The sequence below is a fragment of the Herpailurus yagouaroundi genome, unplaced genomic scaffold (assembly GCF_014898765.1).
Source record: "Herpailurus yagouaroundi ecotype Mexico unplaced genomic scaffold, PumYag 160, whole genome shotgun sequence".
NCBI lineage: Eukaryota > Metazoa > Chordata > Mammalia > Carnivora > Felidae > Herpailurus > Herpailurus yagouaroundi.
In genome coordinates this window covers 31,996,410-32,020,513 of record NW_024412401.1, presented here as the reverse complement: position 1 = coordinate 32,020,513, position 24,104 = coordinate 31,996,410, and the positions used below count along the sequence as shown (strand labels likewise).

The 24,104-nt window shown below is 45.9% G+C and overlaps 1 long non-coding RNA gene across 2 annotated transcripts; it reads left to right on the top strand.

The window, feature by feature from the left end:
• The first annotated feature begins 2,273 nt into the window (after window positions 1-2,273).
• Window positions 2,274-22,711, top strand: LOC121034796 (uncharacterized). Of its 2 annotated transcripts, XR_005792618.1 has the most exons (6): window positions 2,274-2,517; window positions 3,025-3,086; window positions 14,353-14,414; window positions 17,688-17,812; window positions 19,209-19,309; window positions 22,599-22,711. It is a non-coding gene; the product is annotated as an uncharacterized LOC121034796 (long non-coding RNA). The 2 variants fall into 2 exon arrangements; XR_005792619.1 differs by lacking the exon at window positions 3,025-3,086.
• Window positions 22,712-24,104: the final 1,393 nt, after the last annotated feature.

The following is a 24,104-nucleotide window of genomic DNA, read 5'->3' as shown; positions in this document are numbered from 1 at the left end:
ATGGCCAGGAGAGAAGGTAGGAACAAAGTCAAGAACATTAGCTCAAATAATTAATAATTTAGTAATGGTAAACAAACAAAAAATTTGTGACTGTGGCTAAGGCCAAGAGTTCTTATCCCTCAGTGTCCTAGAGAGCAAGACAGAGAAGAGATAATTGCTACCCAGACTCAACTACCAGCCGCAGCTGAAATTTTACCTAACATCCTGCTCAAATATTTTGAGGAACACCATTTTGGACCCCACCCTACCATGTGCTCCTAGCCTGACTAGGGATGACACCTGAGTTAAGAAAATAAATCTGAATGCAACATCCTGTTCTTATCAGGTGAGCATCAAGAATCCATGTTCATCTCATAGATCTGAAATCAGGAAGGAATTCAGCCTTATTTCATGGATTTGAAAACAAAGGTTCAAAGGATGGAAATGTCTTGTTAAGGTGCCACAGTGTCAGGGTCAGGGAGTGGAAATCCAGGTCACCTGGGGACCAATCCACAGCACCCCCTGTTGGACCCTGTGTCACTGTCCCAAAGCACAGCCATTGGCATCTAGTCAGGCACTCCACACATCAAAGGCATATTAAAGGGATAAATATTTCAAAACTATGTGAGACCTGACAAAACGGAGATTATTAGAGAGAAGGCAAGAGGGTAACAAGGGTCATCAATTTGAAAGCATTCTTTTGGGCACAATATTTGCCATGAAAAAAATGAAGTCTGCTATGAAGAGTATTTCCTTGGATCATTAACATTGTCTACAGGCTGGTCTAACAACCATCAACAGACTCTGGCTAAGAAATGTCATCCCAGTCTGGGGTCAGCAGAATTGGCTATGTCGGAGAAAAAGCAGTGGAGGTCATGCCCAGTTTTGACAATTCCCAGTGTCTTACGCTAATCATGTCCCCTCTCTGGGTTGCCTGTAAAACGATGAGGTCAGACTAAATAATCTTTGAGATCCTTCAAATGAAATGACTTGGTTTATCCGTTGCCTTTCCCCAGATCCTCATGAGATAGCTACCGTAACTTCTTTCCCAAACAAGGAATAAGGACTCTTCCTTGCCCAAACCCTGGCTCTCTCCTCCAGGTGGAATTAATTAGCTATCAAGGCTTGATGTGGGGAAAAAAGAATTCCATTCTCATGTTATATTTGTTAAAAACACATTTCCATATAAGCACATCCATCTGTCTCTGTGCTTGCACTGAAAGATACTTCTGTTGACAGTTTCTTGGAGAGTTCAGAGACTAGAGGCCTCTGTTCCCAGTGCACACCTCACCCAGGAGTGAGGGCTTTGAAGCCCAATTAATGTAGCAGACTTCATGGGGTTGGAGTGCCTTCATCTCCCTTTCTGGCTTACAAGGTGCTTTCCCATACTTTATGTCACTGGGCCCTCACTGCTGACCTATGAGGTAGGTAGTGTGGGTGTTATTATTGCCATCTTATTGGTGAGGCATCTGAGGTTAGGAGAGGTTAAGTGAGTTGGCCAAGATCACACAGTGGCCGCTGGCAGAGCTGGGACACCAATCCTGACCCCGTAGCCAACCCTCTTACCATTACTCACTCATTCATTCATTCATTCATTCACCAATTTGACATACACTTAGTAAGTACCTCACATGAGCCAAAAATGGTGACGGGCTCTGGAAATACAAAGATGAGTAAGACAAGTTCCCTCTCTTGAGGAACTAACAATCTAATGAGCTGGGAGGCAGATCTCTACAGCATTGATGGAAATACAGGTGCTGTGCTTTGGGAGGAGGGAGGAGAAGGAAACTAGCTCTGCCTGGGGAAATCTCAGAGAAACAGATGCTGGAGTAGGAGTTTTCAGAGCTATAAAGAAGGGAGAGAGCACCATAAGGAAAAGGAACAGCATGGGTAAAGGCACAGAGGCATGAATAGTTGACATACTCAGGAGATACAGCAAAGTCCAGTGTGGCTCAAGACTAAGGTATGTTTTGAACATGGAGGGAGATGAAGCTGATGGTTAGGGGCTTGGTGGTAAAAGCTCTCTAGCTTTCTGAGCGGAGCTGGCCTTGACCCAGTAAGTGAGGGGTCCTTGGATAGTCAGTGCATAGACTTTCCAGATTTTCCTGTTTGGCTGATGGTGCGTCTGCCTGATCCGAAGTCACCTACACAGTCAATTGTCTCTTCCTCCCCACACATGGCTGACTTGACCCAGTTATTCCAGAGTATTGCTCAATTTCATTTTAGCTCCCTTAAGAGGCGAGAGAGAGAGAGAGAGAGAGAGAGAGAGAGAGAGAGAAAGAGAAAGAGAAAAAAGGAGGAGGAAGAGGAGGAGGAGGAGAAGGAGGAGGCAGAGGAGGAGTAAGGGGAGGGGGAGGAGAGGAGGAGGATTGAAGAGAGATGTTGGAACAATCCATCCAGGTGGCCCAGCCAGGATCTGGCTTCCCAGAGTGCATGTGGGTTTAACATTCTCAGGACAATATCTGCCACCCTCACTGGCAGAGAGAGAGCAGAGACGCTTCATGCACTGTTTGAAGACAGGTCTAGGCCTGGATGGGGGTGAGTCACTGGTCTTGGGTGGGGCTGGAAGGGAGCCTGGTGGCTGATGGTGGGCATGGGTGGAGGGGGAGCTGGGAGGGTACTCTCCTGGCCAGGGAGATTTTCCTGCTCCTGAGGCTCTCTCCAGTCATCAAAACTCCTCAGGTTTCCTCTTGTCCCTCCCCTCAGACCAAGGGAAAAGGTAGGAATAAGGGGGTCAAATAAGGTCAAATAAGGAAGGTAAAAAGAACCATTTCAACTCTTGTGTTTCCAGCCTTAATGTAGGCTTAGCAGCAGTAACTTCCAACCAAAAATACAATGTACACTGCCTAGTATTTGCACAGCCCCTTAGAGTTTATACTTTATCACCCAAACCAGGACCCTTGAGAGTATTATATTGCTGAACAGGACAGGACATCAGGTATAAGCTGGATCCTTGTTCTGGATGTGCTGTGATGTATGGTCATTCTAGATATGTCCAAATACAGTGGTTCATTAATCACTCACATTTTCATTTTATGATTGAAGAGAAGCATGTGTTTCCCAGTGGCATGTTGGACGGAAGAGGAAGACAGTCCAGCAGAGACAAGGTGGGGTAATCAACAACCTTGCCAAAGCTCCTCATGGGCAGCAGGGGCTGTGTTCTTAGAAGTGGAGCTGGGAAGGGAACTCCCATGCATGAGTGCTTAGGATGAGGCAAGTCTTGCCTTCAGCATGTATCCATTCATTGCCTCATTTATCTGACATTAGCCCTGCAAGGAGATAATATTTTGCCAATGAGGAAAACAAGGTTCAGAGAAACGAAGTAACTTATCCAACATCCAGAGGTATTAAGTGAGGAGTTAAGATTCGAATTCAAACCAGTACCTTTTCCATCACACTATGCTGCCTGGTGTGGCACACTGGTACATTTAGCATGGAGGCCCTCAAGAAGACCTATGTCTGGTGGTGGTAGCCATTCCCCAATATTCTTCTGTGCCCTCTTTCATAACCAATTACTTTAGCCTTCAGTCACCTATCTGAATATGCTTTGAGACTAGCCAGGGTTGTACTCAATACGAAATACATGCATTTAAAGATCCCATAAGCAAACCATCTTTAACTCAGCTCTCCTCTGACAGGAAGGCTGCTTGAACAAGTATTCTCTGTAGAAACTGAGGGAGAAGGTAAAGAAGTGAGTTAGAGAGGTTATCTCAGGTTAGTTGCTTATGCTCCAGGACTATCTCTGGTCCTGAAAAAGCTGGATCTACTATTGTAAAGGGCATAGCCCCTGGCCACTTTCTCTACTCCTGGGACACTGCAGTTTCCCCCTATCCTGTCCTGATCCCAGCTAAGTCCAAGGAATCTCCTGGAAGCCTGCTCACTGCCTCTCTTCCCAAGTGACAAGGTGAGGTGCCCAGTGGCCATCACCTTTCTCCGCTCATGCGTGGCAACTTGCACACAAGGCAATGGAAGTTTGGAGCATGTATTCTCTTCAAGCTACTCATATATTTCATAACATGAGTCTACATGGTAGAGTTACCTCATCCTGGATTGCTTGTCCAGGTGGCTGCAGGATCTTGCCAAGTTTTCTCTAGAACACTGTGAGCCCTATTAGGTTCCTGTTTGTCTGAAATTTTCCTCTCCTCTCTGGTGAGTCATTGCTTAACATGGTCAATTCCCTTGTTACTCAAAGTGTAGACCGTAGTTCATTCAATTGCATCGGCACCACCTGGGAGCTTGTTAGCCATGCACAATCTCACCTCCCACTCTAGACTTACTGAGTCAGAGTCTGCATTTACCAAGATCATAACATTTGAAAAGAACTGCTCTTAGATGCCCAGGAAAGTTCAATTCCAAAATTCCATCATCTCCTGAAATCAGTCTCATATAATGAAGGATTGAAGATGATGGTCAGGTGCTACAAGATACTATTACACTCCAGACTCACTCCTCTACTTAGGCTGTACAAAGTTATTTGAGCGCCAGTTAGATTAGTAAACTTGTCCTAATTCGAGAATATTTACTAGGTCTGTCTTGTAGGCAAAGGTCAAAGTACTGGTAGTGGTGGCATAGAACTCTATGTTGAGAATGTGTTTAGGTTTGGGTTAGATTAGAGGCTGAATTCAGGTTTAGTGGGAATGAGTTGGGATGGATTAGTGGTGTCTGTCATGGACCAAGGGGGTGTAGAATGGATGCCTTCCCTATCCTAGGCACTACCTGCTTTCCTGGCACTCATTCTCATTTACATCTCTTGGCAGTTTCGCTACTCAGCCCCTGACATTTCCCAGTAACTCCTGGGACTAAGAACTGGATGACTCCAGACCTGACCATTTGGGATAAGCACTAACTCCAACACCTGCTCACTGCTGTTCAGTGACCACTCGTTCTGGACATTTTCTACTCCATAGTCACAGCTACCTCTCTACATGAAGAAAGCACAAATATACCCTGAAATGGGATCTGCTTCTATGTCTGATCCACTTCTCTCCATGCAAGGGCTAGGGGAACCATGGTCTTCTTACTGCAGGGTCTAGAACTTCTTTTTTCTTTTCTTTCTTTTTGAGAGAGAGAGAGAGAGAGAGAGAGAGAGAGAGAGCGAGCAGGGGAGGAGCAGAGAGAGAGGGAGACAGAGGATCCAAAACGGGTTCCATGCTGGTATGCAGGTATAAAGCCTGATGCGGGGCTTGAACTCCTGAACTGTGAGATCATGACCTGAGCTGAAGTTGGATGCTTAATTGATTGAGCCATCCAGGCACCCCTTGGAATTTTTTGTAAGTCCTGGAAACTTGCCCAAGTAACAGGAGCATTACCCCTAATACCACTTTTGCTCAGAACATACCATTCAAGGTTTTAGACACCAAGTCAGTCACCTTTAGCCTCAATCCATTCTGCTCAGTCCAGAACATAATAGGAGTGAGGATGGTCCCCAACTGGTATGAAAACATATGACCTCAAATTTCATTAGAGAAGACGCCTGAGGCCACGCCAAGAAGCTAAGAGCTCAGCCTGGGATGCAATGGTAGAAACCTGCCCTCATCTCCCTCTTTGACAAAGTCAGCCACCCAAACTTTCTGCTTCTTGGTCAATAACCCTTTTCTTTTACTTGAAAACAAGCACTTCTAACGTTTCAAAAACAGAACCTGAGGACACCAAGACCTCTGCCCTGGGGCTGTCCTAAGTTTCCCGCCTTTCCACAGCTGCTCCCCAAATGGGAACCAATATGTACTAAGTGCTATGCAATTTTGTGTATTTTACCTCATTTACACTTCACACAATCCCATCAGGTAATTGTCATCATCCAAATTTATAGGCAAATTAAATAACATGTCCAGTCACACAGCTGGTAGGTGGTGGAACTAAAATTCAAACCCTTTCCTACCGGGCTCACGAACTGGTATGGCTTCCAATGTTCATTATGCCTGCAATGAAATTCAGTGACCTCCTTGCTGCCAGTACCTTGTGTTTACTCCTCATCTTACTTAATGTTTTAGCAACATTCGACACAGCTGACTGGTGCCCTCCTTCTTGAAACACTTTCTTCTCTTGGCTTTAGGCAATCTTACTTGCTGATATTCCTCCTACCTCACTGGCTGGTCCTCCTCAGTCTCCTTTTCAGATTCTCCATTTTCTGTTTAATTTCTCAGCTTCAAAAAACTCAGGACTCAGTCCTCGGCTTTTTTTCTTCTCCATCTACACTCTGCCTGGGTGATCCTGCCAATCTCCTGGTTTAAATACCATCCACATATGGAGGTTTCCAAACCTGTGATTCTTGCTCTGATATTTCTCTGGAAACCCAGACTCGCATAATGAACTTTCTGTTTGATATTTCTACTAAGATCATTAATGGGATTATTGATTTTTTTCCCCCTGAAATATTTGCTTCTTCAATTTTCCCCATAAAAGTTATTAGCATCCAATTACCCAAGCCAAAAACCTAGGAATTTTCTCTAATTCCTCTGTTTCCCTGGCCTTCAGCAAGTCCTAGAACCTCTGCCTCCAAAAGATATCACAACATCCATTTCTCTCCTCCAATGCCAACACCTTAATCCGTGAGCAGCCCTCGACTGGGTCACTGCAGTGCCCTCCCTGCAATCCGTTTGCCACATGGCAGCCAAAGGATCTTTCTAAAAACATAAATGAGATCAAGTGACTTCCTTATTTAAAAACCTTTTGGGGGCGCCTGGGTGGTGCAGTTGGTTAAGCGTCCGACTTCAGCCAGGTCACGATCTCGCGGTCTGTGAGTTCAAGCCCCGCTTCGGGCTCTGGGCTGATGGCTCAGAGCCTGGAGCCTGTTTCCGATTCTGTGTCTCCCTCTCTCTCTGCCCCTCCCCCGTTCATGCTCTGTCTCTCTCTGTCCCAAAAATAAATAAACGTTGAAAAAAAATTTTTTTTAAAAACCTTTTGGGGCACCTGGATGGCCCAGTCAGTTAAACGTCCTACTCTTGGTTTCAGCTCATGTCATGATGTCACGGTTTGTGGGCTCGAGCCCCACATCAGGTTCCACGCTGACAGTGGGGCACTGCTTCGGATTCTCTCTCTCTCTCCCTCTCTTTCTGCCCCTCTGCTGCTCGCTCTTTCTCAAAATTAATAAATAAACTTAAAGAATTAAAAAATAAAACCCTTTCAATGGCTTGCCATCTTGCTTTGAATAATATTCAAAATCCTTGCCCTCCCTCACAAAGCCTGACCCAATCTGGCCTCATCTCACCCTGCCTTTACCCTCACCCATCACACTAGCTTTTCTTCCTCCCCCACACTCACCAGCAGGTTTCTGTCCGAGGGCCTTTGAATATGCTGTCCACTCTCCAGAATATTCTTCTCCTGGTATTCCCAGGTTGGTACCTTCTGGCCATCAGCTGAAATGCCACCTCCTCAGAGAAGCCTTCCTTGACCACCCATCAAAAGTAGCCACACCATCAGCCACTGTCACAATCCCGTATTTTAGTTCTCTGCATAGCACTATCTGATCTTTTTTATTCATGAATTTGTTGCCTTACTGTCTTAAGTTCCTCATTATAAGTCAGCCTCCAAGGCCTTCCCTGTCTTGTTCACCATCAAATATATAGTGCCCACAATGGTGTCTAGCACACAGGAGGCTCTCTGTAAATATCTATTAAATGAATAGGTAAATGAATGACCATGGAGACAAATCACTGATGTTTGTAATTCGGAAGGACAAAGCCACAAGGCAGCTTTTGGAGAGAAGAGAGCATGGTGGGCTAGCCCAGCATGGCTCAGGCATATGTTTGGGGGGGGGGGGGCGGGGGGGGGTGCTTGAGAACCTCCTTTGCATCTTCAAGGACAAAGTCCATAGTTGGAATTTACTTCCTTTCTTCTCTCCCTTTCTTATTAGAGAATGAGTTTTATTTATTTTTATTTTTATTTTTTAATTTTTTTTAATTTTTTTTCAACATTTTTTATTTATTTTTGGGACAGAGAGAGACAGAGCATGAACGGGGGAGGGGCAGAGAGAGAGGGAGACACAGAATTGGAAACAGGCTCCAGGCTCCGAGCCATCCGCCCAGAGCCTGACGCGGGGTTCGAACTCACGAACCGCGAGATGGTGACCTGGCTGAAGTCGGACGCTTAACCGACTGCGCCACCCAGGCGCCCCTATTTTTATTTTTTTAATGTTTATTTATTTATTGGGGGGGGGCAGAGAGAGAGGGAGAGAGAGAATCCCAAGCAGGCTCCGTGCTCTCAGCGGGGCTCCATCTCACCAACCATGAGATCATGACCTGAGCCGAAATCAATAGTCGGAAGCTTAACCGATTGAGCCACCCAGGCGCCCCTTAGAGAATGAATTTTATTTTTTCTCTTCTATTTATTTGTTTATTTTATGTTATTTTTTTTCATTTATATCCAAGTTAGTTAGCATTTAGTGCAATAATGATTTCAGGAGTAGAATCCAGTGATTCATCCCCTACATATAACACCCAGTGCTCATCCCAGCAAGTGTCTTCCTTAATGCCCCTTGCCCATTTAGCCCATCCCCCCACCTCTAACCCCTCCAGCAACTCTGTTTGTTCTCTATATTTAAGGGTCTCTTATGTTTTGTCCCCCTCCCTGTTTTTATATTATTTTTGCTTCCCTTCCCTATGTTCATCTGTTTTGTATCTTAAATTCCACATATGAGTGAAGTCAAAAGATATTTGTCTTTCTCTAATTTCGCTTAGCATAATACACTCTAGTTCCATCCACGTTGTTGCAAATTACAAGATTTCAGAGAATGAATTTTATTTATTTATAAGTTTATTTATCTATTTTGAGAGAGAGACAGTGCAGGCGGGGAAGGGGCAGAGAGAGTGAGAGACAAAACCTGAAGCATGAAACCTGACATGGGGCTTGAGCTCACGAATCATAGATCATGACCTGAGCCAAGATCCAGAGTAGGACGCTTAACCGACTGAGCCACCCACGCACCCCAAGAATTAATTTTTTAAGAGCTATACATAATCTCTAACCCTAACAGAGAAATTCTTTTCACATATGTGTATTTCCCTCAAGTCCTTTTTCCATAAATGAACAGAGTTTTCACAGAATTGCAATCATAGGAGATACAGTATTTAGTGGATTTTTTCTTTTTCTTTTTTTTGCTTTGGCTATTGTGTCATAAACATTTTCCAAGCCACTCCAGATCGGCATGTTTTTTTAAATAATGTTAATAATAGTTGGCATATATTGAGTGTCCATGATGTGCCAGCTGCTATTCAAACATTATCATGGCTTGTCTTGTTTCATCCTCACAATAATCTTATAAGATAGGTACTATTAGTATTTGCATTCTGCAGAAGAGAAGAGGAGACTAAAGCAGAGAGGCTAGGTAATTTGCCCGAGGTAACACAGCCAAGAAGTGACATTCTGTTTCCAGAGACGGAACTCTTACCATTATGCTTCACTATGGAAGTTACTTCATCATTCTCTGGTTATTGGATATTCATCTGTATTTCTGGATATTTGTCTGTAAAATGGGGGCAATAATGGTACCTCCCTCGTAAGGTTGTTGTTTTTTGGATGAAGTGTGTGAAGTTAAAAAAAAAAAAAAGTTCTATGTGAATAGTTAAGCAAAATGTGGTATAGACATACAATGGACTACTATGCAGTCTTACAAAGGAAAGGAATTCTGACGTGTCCTACACAGAAAAAACCTCCAAGACATTATGCTAAGTGAAACAAACCAGTCACAAAAAGACAAATACCATGGGATTCCATTTATATGATACTATAGGCTGATGTTTGTGTCTCTCCTAAATTCATATGTTGAAACTCAACCCCCAAATGTGACGGTGTTTGGAGGTGGGGCCTTTGGATTAGGTCATAAGGGTAGAGTCCTCATGAATGAGGGATTAATGCCCTTATAAAAGAGACCCCAGAGAGTTCCCTTGCCCCTTCCACCATGTGAGGACACAGGGAGAAGAGAGCCGTCCATAAGCCAGGAAGCAGGCCGTCTCTAGGTACCTAGTCTCCTGGCGTCTTGCTCTTGGACTGCCAACTTCCAGAACTATGAGACATGAATTTCTAGTGCTTATAAGCTCCCCAGTCTATGGTGTCACATTATAGTAGCTCAAATGAACTGAGACATAGCAGGTCCTTGGAAAGGTCAAAATCATCAAGACAGAAAGTAGAGCTGTGCTCACCAGGGCCTGGGGGAGGGAGGAGTGGGAGCTATTGTTTAATGGATATAAGGTTTCAATCTGCAGGATGGGAAGAGTCCTGGAGATGGACAGTGATGATAGTTGCACAACAATAGGAATGTACTTAATGCCACAGAACCGCACACTTAAACATGGTTGAGAGAGAAAAATTTACATTATACAGTATAAAAATTAGGTGTAAGATATATGCACACACATATGACATGTGAAGAGAGGGTGTCTAGGAGAATATACACAAAGCTGTTGCCAGTGGTTGAGGAGAGAAGTGGAAATGCAGTGTAAAGGGGGAAAGTCATTTTCATTCCACGTGTTCCCATGGAGAACGTGCTAGAAATGGACGTTCAGACAAGGATTCCTTCTGTCTTCAACTATGTTGAGTGATTATCTCACTTGTTTTTGTACCTCCCTCCTGCACCAGTGCCTAGAAGGCCTACTTCTCTCTAGACTCCAGTGTGGAAATTTGTTTTAAAAATGTTTATTTATTGGCACAAAAACAGACACATAGACCAATGGAATAGAATAGAAACCCCAGAACTAGATCCACAAACGTATGGCCAACTACTCTTTGACAAAGCAGGAAAGAATATCCAATGGAAAAAAGACAGCCTCTTTAACAAATGGTGCTGGGAGAACTGGACAGCAACATGCAGAAGGTTGAAACTAGACCACTTTCTCACACCATTCACAAAAATAAACTCAAAATGGTTAAAGGACCTGAATGTGAGACAGGAAACCATCAAAACCCTAGAGGAGAAAGCAGGAAAAGACCTCTCTGACCTCAGCCGTAGCAATCTCTTACTCGACACATCCCCAAAGGCAAGGGAATTAAAAGCAAAAATGAATTACTGGGACCTAATGAAGATAAAAAGCTTCTGCACAGCAAAGGAAACAACCAACAAAACTAAAAGGCAACCAACGGAATGGGAAAAGATATTTGCAAATGACATATCGGACAAAGGGCTAGTATCCAAAATCTATAAAGAGCTCACCAAACTCCACACCCAAAAAACAAATAACCCACTGAAGAAATGGGCAGAAAACATGAATAGACACTTCTCTAAAGAAGACATCCGGATGGCCAACAGGCACATGAAAAGATGCTCAACGTCACTCCTCATCAGGGAAATACAAATCAAAACCACACTCAGATATCATCTCACGCCAGTCAGAGTGGCCAAAATGAGCAAATCAGGAGACTATAGATGCTGGAGAGGATGTGGAGAAACGGGAACCCTCTTGCACTGTTGGTGGGAATGCAAATTGGTACAGCCACTCTGGAAAACAGTGTGGAGGTTCCTCAGAAAATTAAAAATAGACCTACCCTATGACCCAGCAATAGCACTGCTAGGAATTTACCCAAGGGATACAGGAGTACTGATGCATAGGGGCACTTGTACCCCAATGTTTATAGCAACACTCTCAACAATAGCCAAAGTATGGAAAGAGCCTAAGTGTCCATCAACTGATGAATGGATAAAGAAATTGTGGTTTATATACACAATGGAGTACCAGAGGGCAATGAGAAAGAACGAAATATGGCCCTTTGTAGCAATGTGGATGGAACTGGAGAGTGTGATGCTAAGTGAAATAAGCCATACAGAGAAAGACAGATACCATATGGTTTCACTCTTATGTGGATCCTGAGAAACTTAACAGAAACCCATGGGGGAGGGGAAGGAAAAAAGAAAGAGGTTAGAGTGGGAGAGAGCCAAAGCATAAGAGACTGTTAAAAACTGAGAACAAACTGAGGGTTGATGGGGGGTGGGTGATGGGTATTGAGGAGGACACCTTTTGGGATGAGCACTGGGTGTTGTATGGAAACCAATTTGACAATAAATTTCATATATTGAAAAAAAAAAACAAAAACAAAAACAAACAAAAAAAAATGTTTATTTTGAGAGAGAGACAGAGTGCACGAGCGAAGGGGGGGGCGGTGGAGTGCAGAGAGAGAGGGAGAGAGAGAATCCCAAGCAGGCTCCACACTGTCAACACAAAGCCTGACATGGGGCTCGAACTCACAAACCCTGAGATTGTGACTTGAGCCAAAATCAAGGGTCTGACACTTAACTGACTGAACCACCAACTGAGCCAACCAGGCACCCTTGGAAATTTATGATAAGGTTTTAAATTCGTACTGCAAGATAGACTTTTTTTTTAATGTTTACATATTTACTTTTGAGAGAGAGAGAGCACAGGGGGGAAGGGACAGAGAGAGAGAGGGAGACACAGAACCCGAAGCAGGCTCCAGGCTCCGAGCTGTCAGCACAGAGCCCGATTGCGGGGCTCAAACTCATGAACCATGAGATCATGGCCTGAGCCAAAGTCGGCCTAAGCATGGCCTAAGCCAAATGCTTAACCAACTGAGCCAACCAGTCTCCCCTCATACTGCAAGATAAATTGCTACTTTTCAAATTGTGAACTTGCAACAGGAGAAGAGAGGATTTTGAATTTGAATTTGACTTGAAAAGTGGGTGGAGAAAGTGGCCACTCCTTCCTTCCTGTTCATTCCAGGCCTTTCTCTACTGGGCTCCTTTATTATTTTTTTTTAAGTTTATTTATTTATTTTGAGAGAGAAAGAGAGAGCATGAGCAGGAGAGGGGCAAGAGAGAGGGAGAGAGAGAGAATCCCAAGCAGCCTCCATGCTGTCAGCGCAGAGCTCAAATCCTTTATTTTGAAGGGTAGCTAAGACATGCTGAGGTCTTGTTGGGTGGATTGGAGATGGAACACTCCATGTGTCATCTAATAACTACCAGTAGATGGTTGCTGAATGAAGGACAGAGAGCAGTAAGAGAAACTGAAGGAGCCAAGAGGTACTTGGCTTACTTCAAAGGAGCCAAGAGGTACACAGATCTCTGGTAATGGCAACCACACAATGCCATCTCATGGGGATTAAGGATGAGGGCATTATCTTGTCTGCCAGGGTGTAGTTGAGCCATTCCTTTTTATGTCATGATGGCGGTAGCAGGTGTGGGTAAAGTGTCATCCCCTATTATTGTGAGGAGGAATACGAAGGCTGAGGGGCTCTTGTCTTGGAGATGTTGGCTGATTTGTGGTGTTTTCTGCCTGGCAGTATACAACTGGCCTTAATACTAACACATCAAACATCAACCCAAAGTGATAGCAATGACTTCAATCACCGTGTTTAGGTTCTTAAAAACTTTCCCACAAGGTCAGCCGTATCACCTGCAGGTCCCAGTGCAAAATGAAAATGTAAGACCCCTTGTTCAAAATAATATGAAGCATTTCAAGAAGGTGACATCAGAGGAGTAAGTCACACACTGGGGACCTCTAGGCAGGAGTCTCCGCATGACTTCTCAGCCTGGGAAGCCACTCTGCCATCCACATCAATACAGACTCACCCCCCATCTTTCTCTGACTCCCCCATCTCTCATTGTCCTATTCCTCCCACGTACTCTCCTTAAGCCACTTCCTCAACCCACTGTCCCCACCTCCGAGCTCTGACTCAGTTTTTGCATCTCGCAAACTCTGGAACCCTGTTTCACTAGTTGTTATGGGAAATGCTGCCCTACCTGTTTTCCAATCACTCCCATGGATTGGGATGAGGAGGGGGTGTGGAGGCTTGGTGTGCTCTAATTTCAGTTTGAGCTCTGCAGCTCGTTCCTTCTGAACCAGCCGAGGGCAACAGCCCTTACCACTGAAGCCATTAGCCTTCTTCCAAAGGGAACAGTCTCCTCTCATAGGATGAATACATATTTCTTCTAGGAGAAAAATATCAACCCTTTTCCTCATAACACCACAGCCCTAGCATTATTATGCTCAAAGAAGCTTCTTTATCCTGTTTTTACTACAGAGAGCCCCACATTAGCTGATTTCCTTTCTGACTGAGCTGTCTGGAAGTTTTCTTTTTCTTTTCTCTTTTCTTTTCTTTTCTTTTCTTTTCTTTTCTTTTCTTTTCCTTTTCTTTTCTTTGCTTCCTTTTCATTTGAGAGAGAGAGAGAGGGAGAGCGTACGAATGGGGGACAGGGGCAGAGGTAGAGAGAGAGAGAGAGACAGACATAGAGACAGAAAATTCCAAGCAGGCTCCACACTCAGCCTGGAGTCCGATGCAGGGCTCAATCCCATGACCCTAGGATCATGACCTGATCCCATAACCCTGGGATCAAGAGTTGGAGGCTCAAACAACTGAGCCACCCAGGAACCCCTGGAACTTTTCTAAATAGTTCCTCTCTGATTCTCCATTTTTTTTTTTCTTTGATAGAAAGAGGAAGTTGAGTTTCTGTCATCCCACCACATTGCAATGGGCCAGAGAGAGCAAGGATGGTAAGCCTGATTCTTAGATGTTATCACTGGGTGGGTAGGAATGCATCTGTAATACTTGACAGAATCCTTACTTATAGTGTCGATTATTCCTGATCTGGAGATGTCATGTTACTGCCCCTTGTCCTTTGGTCACATTTACTTGCCTCCTATCTGGGGGAGCAGGGAACATCACTCTAAATTCTCTAAATTCATGCTGGTGGAGTAAGTGGGCCCATGATGTCGCTCCCAAATCCTCTACTTAGTTCTTGCCTGCTTGCTGATCTAGCCCTTCAAAAATATTTTGCCTCATTTCGCATTTCCCAGAGGCCCTCATCCTACAGAATTTTGTCTCCTACACAAACTTGTACACCAACTGAACACCCAACTTCTTCTCAAATCATCGTTGTATTTTTGCTTATTTTCCTTCTTCTCCTTGGGTTGTACTCAGAATCCCTTCCATCTCCTTCAAAACTCTGTTCCACAGACTCCCCTCCCTTTCTGTCTTTGATCTCCAATCCTTCTTCCGGGTATCTCGTTCCTGCACCTTAACCCACCAAATATCTCCCAGCCTGAAACAACTTTCCCTTCACCCCAACTTGCCCTCGGGTCATCATCACATCTCTTGCCTTTGCTTCACTGCCAAATAACTTGAGCAAATATCCCTCACACTTGGTCTCTACTTCCTCGCCTCCACACATCCTCAACCCACAGCAATCTGGTTTGCTCCCAACCTCTCCACTGAAACCACTCTGACAAAGGTCAATAGCCTCCTTTTGCCAAACCCAGTGGGTGCGTTCCAGTGCTTATCTCCCTTGGCCTCTCTGTGAGTCTCATGTTAATCACCCCATTCTTCACGAGGCTCACTTCTCTGGGTCTCCACACCTTCCTCTCAAGTTTTCCTCCTACCTTCTTGGCATCTCACTCTTTTTCCTGGTCATATCATCCTCAGTCTTGATGGTGGCAGAAAGAGAACACCAGTAATTAGAAGTAGGATGTGAAACTTGGGGCCCCAGTGATGCCGCTTTCTGGGAGCTACAGAGGATCTCACCAATTGTTAACCAAGAACTTGGCAAACCAGGACAGAGGTGCCTAAGGAGCTGAAGATTGTGTGTCCAGGTGCTCAAGCAAGTACAACAGGAAATTTGCATTGTCTTTCATCTCTTCAAACTGTCTTCCCAGTTCCCAGAATCCTTCCTATCAGGGTGGAGATATCCACAAAAGAGACACATGGCTCCACAACACTGAATAAATGAAAACAATCCAACCATCCAACACCAAGGATTGAGGGTGAAGAATGACTGATGTGTAGTCTCTCATTCATGCACCATAGGAATAGTATTCTAGCAACGCTTCCCCCCTCTGCTCTACATAGTCATTCCCATTGGCACACAAAGATGCTGTTACTCTTCCTGTCTTTGAAAAAGTAATATCATATCGTATTTGTCTTTCTACATCTGACTTATTTCTGACTTAACACAATGTCCTCAAGATCCATTCATACTGTCCAAAATGGCAGAATATCCTTCTTTCTCATGGCCGAATAGTATTCTGTTTGTGTGTGTGTGTGTGTGTGTGTGTGTGTGTGTGTGTGTATCTTATTTATCCATTCATCCATTAATAGACATTTAGGTTATTTCTATATCTTGGCTACTATGAAAATGCTGCAATAAATGTGAGAGTTCAAATAAGTTTTTGATATCTTGTTTTCATTTCCTTTGAATATATACACCCAGTAGTGGAATTGCTGGATCCTATGGTGGTTCTGTTTTTAATTTCTTGAGGAACTTCCATACTGTTTTCCACTGTGGCTGCACCACTTCACCTCCCCACCCACAGTGCCCAAGCCTTCCCTTTCCTCCACATCCTCACCAACACTTGTTATGTCTCACATTTTTGATGACAGCCATTCCACCACGCGTGAGGTGGTATCTCATTGTGTTTTGATCTGCTACAATTTCTAGAGGAAACAAGGAACCAAACGGAGATGGTATAATTATTAAAACTTAGAAGAGGGGCCCCATGGAGCTGAAACTCAGATCTCTGAGTCTTTTTTTGACTGGGCTGGTGCCCCTACGTCTGAGGTGGCTCATAAAGACTTGGGCTGAGACTCTGCCCTAACCAAAGGTGTGTTACCTCTCAGACTCCATTCTGTCACTTGTAATGGAGAAATGATGGTGACTCTGTAGGGCTGCTGAAAGGCTAAATCAGGCACCATAAGCAAAGCACTCCCTTCCCTAAAAGGGTAGGGCAACCAGCTGACTGAAGATCAATTTAGTTGTTCAATCTACAGGAATATGACTACACAACAAACAGCTTGGGAAATGTCAACCGTCACATTACTTGATTTCCCTATTTGCGGGGTCAAAGTGACAAAGCAGCAGGTATCCCGGCTGCCATTTATCCTGGGGCAAATGATGAAGTGGCCCTTGGTACCAGACAAAGCAGGGACTTTCTCTAGGGAACCTGACGGTGAGACACGGAGCAACCACGAAGAGGGTTCTCATGTCAAGTTGTGGTTCCTTATTGGGTTCTGGCTAACTAGTCACATGCCTCCGTTCCATGAGAGCTAAGCCACTTCAGAAGAGTCAGCTAAAGGATCAAAATGCCAGTTTTTTTTGCTGTAAAGCTGGACTGGAGGCTGTAATTTGGATCTGCTCACTCCTTCTCCCCTTCCACCCAGGTGAGCCTGAACCATGACCTTAACTGCAACTGTAACCACAATTCTAATCATAACCCTTTCCCCACCCGGCCCGAGACAACTGTCAGGCTCCAGGACAGGCCTGGCTACTGGGCCCACGAGGGAGAGGACAGCACTGTGTCCCGGTGCAGTCTGGAGGGACAGCGAGCCAAGGAGGGCAGGGTGACTTCATTCTTGTCTACGAGACTGCCGTCTGTGGGGAGGAAGCTGGAAGGAGGAGGGTGCAGCCCCCTGACCCCTGGTCTGGAGAGGGACTGTGGCATCCTCCCTGACAGCACTCCCAGCCTTCTGTCCCCTCATCACTGTGGCTCCGCCAGAGCTGTGGGGCCTCCAGCCCCTAGGGGCGCAGGTCCCAAGGTGGATTCCAGGTTCAACCCCAAGCAACAAGCACAACAGCCACAGGACTGGCGCTGAGGACGGAGGGTGGGCACTCCTCCTAGGACGCAGGACAGGCTGGCCTGGGAGCACCGATGCCGTGGCATTGCAGGGTGGCCGGCAGGAAGTAGCCGTGTGTGTGCATGTCTGCGTGTGCACGTGCGTGCGAACTAGAAGAGTGCTGGCACTAAAGCACTGTCCCCTGGCACTCATTTCTGCAGCGGGTCCAGGCTCCCCGAGGGTGACATTAAAGGGAGAACACCCACCATTGTGAGGAACAGGAGGGTGAGCATCTGCGGTGGCAATCAGAAGACACAGCGCCTCAACCTACACTGAGAACTTGGAGGTGCTGCGGGGATCCAGAGGGGGAGGGCGATGGCAGGGGGCAGTGCTCACGGTGGCATGGTGGCCACCTTCAGCAGCCAGTCTTCCCTGTGGCCAGAGAGGCAGGCACAGGTGGGGCCCGGGGGTCAACACCACCCTTCTGGGCTTTTGGGATTTACCAGAGTAGGTAGGGGAAGGAGGGGGGCGGGGGAAGGACTCCTTTGTAAACAGTCTTAGAATCATCCCATTTGAATTTTAAAAGAAATCTGACCTTATTTGTAATGCCAGCTGTTACAGTGGTACACAGCAGGTGCTTAGTTTGTTTTGCTTATCTTTCACATTGAAATTCGATTTTTTTTTCTGATTGCATAAATAATACATAACGATTTTTGATAATGAGGACTACAGTTCACCCTTGAACAATGCAGGTTTGAACTGCATGGGCACACTTATATGTGGATTTTTTTGATAAATACAGTACAGTACTGCAAATGTGTTTTCTCTTCCTCTCTTCCTTGTGATTTTTTTTTTAAGAGAGAGAGAGAGTGCACACGTGGGGGTGGGAAGAGAGAGAGAGAGAGAGAGAGAGAGAATCTTAAGCAGTCTCCACGCTTAGGTGGCGCTTGATCCCACAACCCTAGGATCATGACCTGAGCTGAAAATCAAGAGACGCTCAACCATTTGAGCCCCCCAGGTGCCCCTCCTTGTGATTTTGTTAGTAAGATTTTCTTCCCTCTCACTTCTTCATTGTATGAAGGCAGTATATAATACATACAATATACAAAATACATGTTAATCAACTGTTTATATTACTGGTAAGGCTTCCAGTCAACTGCAGGCTGTTAGTAGTTCATTTTGGGGGAGTCAAAAGTGAGATGTAGATTTTGACTGTGCAGGGCTTGGTGCCCCTTAACCCCTGTGTTGTTCGAGGGTCAAGTGTATTCATATAAATATCTGAACAAAAAGAGTCACCTAAAACGGCACCACCCTAAGCTAGTCACCATCAATGTGGGTTATCACCTTCTCTTGCACCTCCTTGTGCATTTATATACATACATGCGTATACATTTCACAAATTCATAAATGTATAAATTTCATAAATGAGAGGGCATTATTCACTTTTTTAATCAATCACCAACCTTCCGCTCTCATTCCCCGACCCTATCCGCACCCCGCAGTCAGCCCTTGTTCACAGTCTGGTACGAACCTGTGCTTTGCTGTTTGTAGCTATCTGCTATTGGTCTTTGTTTTGTCAAATGAGGCCACCGGTTTCCTCGCATCTGGCTTTCCTCGGTCAGCAGCACTCCTGGAAATCCCTCCAAGGTCACCCGAAAGGGCTCCAGCTCCTCTTCGATGGCTCCTGCATGGTCTGTGGCAAGTGACGTTAAGTTGGCATTTCTCCACCCACTTTCCCCAAGGAGTCTGACCCCCGCAGATGCAGAAGAAATCTGAACCCACGTGTGGTGCAGCGGGAGACCAGGAATCGCCCAGACTGAGGACTTACTCTCCTTAGTACCTGGTAAGCACAAACTCGGAAGATTATCGGGGAAAAGCCTTTTAAATAACAATGATGGGGATGCTGCTGCTGACAGTGACTAATAGTTGCATTTATTGGTTTTGACTTTCTTGCGGACTTTGTTTTTTTTTTTTCTAAGTTTACTTTTTCCATAAGTAACGCCTTCCCATGGTTCAAAATCCCCAAACGTACAAAGGGTACACAGTGAAAAGATCCCTTCACACTCCTGTCTCCCAGCTGCGTGGCTCCCCACCCCACAAAAGTACCATTAGTGGGCACTTTCTACATTATTAAGAATTTTGATTTTCTTGGGGTGTCTGGGTGGCTCAGTCAGTTAAGCGTTCACTTCTGGATTTGGGCTCAGGTCACCATCACATGGTTTGTGAGTTCGAGCCCCACGTCAGGCTCTGCGCTGGCTGCATGGAGCCTGCTTGGGATTCTCTCTCCCTCTCTCTCTCTGCCTCTCCCTCGCTCTCTCTCTCTCAAAATAAATAAACGTTAAAAAAAAGAATTTAAATTTTCTTTATTCCATTTACTCATCCACCCAGAGTAAAGTAGGTAGTAGAACAGTTATCATTCTATGTTACAAATGAGGAAGCTGAGACTCCAAGTTTCAGACATTAAGCACAACCTGGATGGGGACCCCCAGTCTATCAGACCCCAGGCCCACTGGGCCGGGTTTTTTTCTCATCGAATGAGCTCACGGTGTGGCTCCATGAAAGGTAGCCGATCATAAGTCCGGGTCTGGAGTGAGTGCTCATCTCTCCCACTGATTCATCACTTTAGCAGGCCTGGATTTTTCTCCTCCGAGTCTTCTTGTTTTTCTTTTTTTCCTACCACAAGAGCAGAGCTGACTCCCTGAGCAGTGGGATGTGACCAAGCCAAGGACTGTCCCACCTACGTTTTGCAGCATCTGGAGCTTCTGGAGAAAGCCGGTGCTTGTGCAGCTGGGCCCCTTGTGTCTTCTATCTGCCTGGTGTTTGCCCTGAGGGCTCAGGATAGAGGCCGTCTGTTCCTGCATCTGTTTGCCTACCTCTGCCAAGAAGCCTTTCCCAATGCCCCTTGATAATCCCCTGATGCTCAGTTGAGAAAGATCACCTAGGCTTTCATGGGCTTCTTCCATCTGATCCTCACAACAAGCTTATGAGACAGGCATGAGGAAACTGAGGCTCAGAGAGGCCAAGGGACCCCCTCAGGACTCCACAGCATGCAAGTGGCCCCATTAGGACTGAAACCAAAGTTTTCTCAGGCCAGTTCCCTGCTCGATCTACTGTACTGGCCACCTCTATGGACTGCCTATGCCCTTTGCTTCTGGCTCTGGTGCACAGGCAGTACTATATAGAGGTTAAGGTCATGGATTTGGGGATTAGCAGACTGGGGTCGGGGCCTGGCTTTGACACTTGCCAGCTCCATAGCTCAGGACATGTTCCCAATTTCTCTAAATGTTGGCCAGCCAAAAAGCAGAGATGATAAGATTTGACTCATAAGGTCCATGTGAGGCACAGCGAGAAAACGAGACCATGTACACAGCGCTCTCATCACAGGCCTTGGTGGGATGTGAGCAGTAAAGGCTTTCTCTGAGGATTTTAAAAACTGACTCATTAGCTCCAGTTCTCCTTCCTTGTGCTTGGCAGACAGAGGCCTACTCGCCAATCTTTGAGCACGGTGCAGTGTTTTGCACAGAATGGCTGATATTTTGAGCTGGAACTCAAAGGGTGATGAGTCAAAAAAACAAGGGAGAGGCTGCCAAGGCCAGTAGGTGTGAGGGTGCTGGCATTTTCTCAGAATGATGGCTCTTCCCATGTGCTTGGACCTCACAGGTGGCTGGAGGGGGTGTGGAGAGAGATAAGCCTGGAGAAGTAAAGAGGAACCAGACCCATACCAGGGGGGTAAAAAGGAGAAAAAAATTAGCTTGTGGCCTACTGGGTCCAGGATGGGGATCAAACCAGACCTCTACGTCTAAGACTATTTTATTTTAGGCAAGATGGAAAAGAAATAGAACTTCCCGGGGGCCCCCAGCTACCCCACAACTGATTGGCAAGAACAGAATTTTTGTTGTTGTTGGAAGAACTCATCTGTTTCTCTTCCCAATTGCAAGTTTCCTTATGGATCTTTCTGATTTCCCTAGATTTTCCGGTCTACTCTTCCCACTGCTAGGATAATTCCAGATAAAGATGATCTCTTCTGAATTTAGCAGTAGGAATACTTAGGAACATTCAGCTGTAAAATCAGAAAGGTTTTGATTATTGAGGAGAAAGATCACACTAAAACAACCAAAAACAAGGAAACTAACCAAAAACTGCCTCTGCTTGGTCTGTGTGTAACACGGCAATACAAATGTGTAAATTTCTTCCTAAAACCAGAGGAGGGAAATTCTCTAAAGTTTATATTGAACAAGAGATGGTATTTAGAACATAACAACAAAGTGCTTATGATTTTTTTTTTTTTATTGTTTATTTTTGACAGAGAGAGCACGCACAGGGGAAGGGCAGAGAGAGAGAGAGAGGGAGACACAGGATCCCAAGCAGGCTCCAGGCTCTGAGCTGTCAGCACAGAACCGTGAGATCATGACCTGAACTGAAGTCGGACACTTAACCGACTCAGCCACCCAGCCGCTACCATGGTTTCTAATTTTACATATAGACCATGTCGACAGCACTTGCTTTGTTTTTGCCACGTTCATTAGGTTATTCTCATGCAGGTAAAAATATTCCTAAGCATAACCTAGTATCCCCAGGCCTTGCCAACCTGCAGGTGGTCTTGGGGTTATCCTGAAAATACAGTGTTTTTAGTCTATGCCTATGGCAGACAGAATAATGGTCCCCCCAAAGAGGTCCACCTCCCAATCCGCAGAACCTGTGACTATGTTAGGTTACACGGCAAATGGGAATTAAGGTTGGGGATGGAATTAAGATGGCCAATCACTGGTCAGAACATTAGGGGATAATCCAGGAAGGCCCAATGTAATCATGAGGGTCTTGATAAGAGGGAGACAGGAGTATCAGAGCTGAAGGATTTGTGAAAATGGAAACAGAGGCCTGAATAATGTGGCCACAAGCCAAGGCATTTGGGTGGCTTCTAGAAGATGGAAAAAGCAAGGAAAAAAGGATTCTCCTTTGCACTCTCCAGAAAGGAGCGCAGCTCTGTGACACCTTGATTTTAGCCCCATGAGACCCTCTGACTTCCAGATCTGTATGACAATAAATCTTTGTTATTTTAAGCCACTGATTTTTCAGTGATTTGTCGCAGCAGAAATGGGAAGCTAATATAATGCCCTTACTTGCTGATGCAGGAGCTGAGCCCTTTCCACCCACTGGGAGTCTCGTGCTTATTCTGGACACACGATCCTGGGCTGACTCATGTAACTCACAAACACTTCCCCCACATTCTTCCACTCCAGCTCCTTCAGTGACCTGTGATGCCCACGTTGCCTTTGACCATGTTTTGTCACTGAGGCAGGGACCTCTTGGGAGCACCCAGGCCCACCCCCAGGGGATCATCTTATACGACACGGAGCATCACATGCTGGGGTTTCCAAAGTGGCACCGTCCCTGCCATCATCACTTTAAACTTCACCATTGTCCCTGAAGGAACCGGAAAGAGATTGCTTCCCACACCTCATGCTTCGCTGGGGCATCTGGTCTCAAGGGGCGGCTGTTCGTATCTCTGTACAACATGGGCAGCCTGCATCCCATCTCCTCTGGGGAAAGAGTGGGATCTATCCCATCCCCGCTCTCACCGACGACACTCTTGCTGTGACTTGTCGGGCTCCCTCAGCCAGATGCCCTTACGTACATGAACCCCCCTTCTCCCCAACATCCACTCTCGCCAGACATGCCAGATACATTTTCATCCCTGCTAAGCCACAGGGATGCCCTGCCAGGGCCACAGAAGAGCTTTAGAGTTTTACTTGCCCCATCCCGCTCCCTAAGCCATGTTTCTAGAATCTTCATTTCCTCAGCCACCATGGGGTTTGAGCACCTTGGCTGGCCAGTAGGGAAGAGCCACTGAAATGTTTTGCTCTGGAGAAGGCGGATCCCATCACTCCCTCTGCAGCTGGGCACACAGAGCATTGAGACCCCAGCATCTTACCCCCATGTGCCCTCAGAGACTTATTCGCCAAGCAGCCTTTTTTGGGGAGAGGTGAATGCGTGGCGGGAACTAAATATCATTGCCAGCCCCACCCCCTGCCATTATACCACTCCCCATTAACCTCACCTGCAAAGCTGTTCAACCCTCATCCCAGATGGGCCTCAGGAACAGGCAGGAGTGACCCTGGGCCCCATCCCAGCTCCAGTCTCTCTGGCGGGGCCCCAGGTGGCTGTTTTGGCTGATAGAGCAGTCCCAGGAAGAGGAGGGGTCCCCTGCAAGCTGGGCTCACCAATCAGACCCTGTCTCTGCAGCTGAGTCTCTTGTGGAGCTCATTTGCATAATTTGGTTCAATATTTACTGAGCCAACCTCATTTTCTGGGCTGTCTGCATGGCCGACAGCTGGGAAGGCTGCAATTACCGTATTACACGCGCGCAGGGAAGCCACGGAGAGCGCACACTGAGAGGCGGCTTCCAAACAAATGGCCCTAGGGGAGTCCCCGCCCGTGGTCTACCCCATCCCTGCAGCTGGAAGGCTGCCTGGGCCACAGCTGCAAGCCAGGCTGCACCCAGGCACAGCTGACAACAACAGCAATGGCAGCAGTAACAGTAGGGCGTACTTTCCCTTAAGCCAATCATCGGAGCTGGCTTCTGTTGGGTGCTTTGGTGTGATCATCGGGCTTTCTTCTCCAGATGGGATTTCTCACTA